At 48.7% G+C, this 1,545-nt stretch overlaps 1 pseudogene; it reads right to left on the reverse strand.

Moving 5' to 3' along the window:
* Positions 1–425: 425 nt before the first annotated feature.
* Positions 426–521, reverse strand: LOC134931337 (U6 spliceosomal RNA; annotated as a pseudogene).
* Positions 522–1,545: the final 1,024 nt, after the last annotated feature.

The raw sequence follows: 1,545 nt of genomic DNA on the forward strand, positions 1-1,545 counted from the left end.
GGGCGGCCTCAAATGCCAAGACCACCCTATGACCTGTACTGCCATAGTCTGGAAAGTTTACAGAAAGAAATTTTATACTAAAATCACAATCCGATAAGTTTATTTATTTATTAACAGTTTCTTATATAGCGCGGCAAATTCCGTTGTGCTTTACAATTGGAAATAACAATGATATAACAGAACTGGGTAATAACAGTCATAGAGGTAGGAGGGCCCTGCTCGCTAGCTTACAATGTATAGGGAAATAGGCATGGATACACAAGGAAAGGCGCTATCTATTGCATAGTTGTCCGCCAGATTGCAAAGGTTCTTGGTGGGCTGTATGATATGGTCATACAGCAATGATGAACCGGGTTCGAGAGGAAGGGAAAGTGAAGAATGAGAAGACGTGAGGATGTGCGTGGACTGTGCAGAGTTGATGCAATAAAAATATGGAACGCTTCACGAATTTGCATGTCCTCCTTGCGCAGGGGCCATGCTAATCTTCTCTGTATCGTTCCATATGTGCTGCCGAAGCAAGCCGAAGTAACATAGGGGGAGATGTGTCAAATCTTGGATAGAGATACAGTGGAGAAGTTGCTCATAGCAAAATATCAGCTTCTAAAGGGCCCCATACACTACAACGATATGTCCTGAGGCTGAAGTCGGAGGCGATTTCCCTTGAACTCTCCTGGGAGCTTCCCGGGAGTGGTTCCATACGGTTTGGTACATTTTGTATGCGATATATAGTATGCGATCCCAGCCATGCCTGCGGGAACCGACATATCACGAGTGCAGCACTAACGATCTAGCGGAGCCGATCCGACCCTCACGGGAACGCGCATTGGATCGGAAACACCTCCAAAAACTGCATCTCTCTCCAGGAATTGATAAATGTCGCCCTCATGCTCATATCAGCTTATTGGCTGCTCTCTGTCGCTGATTCGCTGCTGCGTTTGCTCTAACGTCTACTGCAGGAATCGCGGGTGTGATAATATGCCAGTGCTGGTTTCAGCCATCCTCTTGTGCACTACAGGTCGCCTGAAGCTTTGAGATGCCCACGTTTAGCGTCTCTGCTGCATGCTGTAACACCACCAGTGGTTCTAGACCAGTGGTTCTTAAACTCTGCCCTCAGAACCCCACACAGCTCATGTTTACCAGGTCATCTGTGGATCTTTGAAATGTGACAGTTGGTCATACATCTGTGCCCAGCTAGGTGACCTGGAGAACGTGAAATGTTTGGGGTCATGAGGACTGAGTTTGAGAACCACTGTGCTAGACAGCCCACCATCGTGTGCACCATCAACACTTACACCTGCCTACAGCAGGTACAGTGTCTCCATCTGAGCATGTCCTCTGTGGAAATGGCTCTGTGTCTGGGAACGCAGCCGCTTTCACTGACATGCCAGGCCACCACCCATTCACCACCCAGGAACTGGTAACTGGTCCAGACCCGCCTATCAAAGCTGTATCAACTGCATGTGCCCTGACGACAGACGACAGCACTGCCTCGCCACTTCTGATTGGCTGCATGAGGTTTCACCTTCCTCCAAAGCTGCTAGGTGC

This window comes from Pseudophryne corroboree, chromosome 5, assembly GCF_028390025.1.
Source record: "Pseudophryne corroboree isolate aPseCor3 chromosome 5, aPseCor3.hap2, whole genome shotgun sequence".
In the NCBI taxonomy this organism is placed as follows: domain Eukaryota; kingdom Metazoa; phylum Chordata; class Amphibia; order Anura; family Myobatrachidae; genus Pseudophryne; species Pseudophryne corroboree.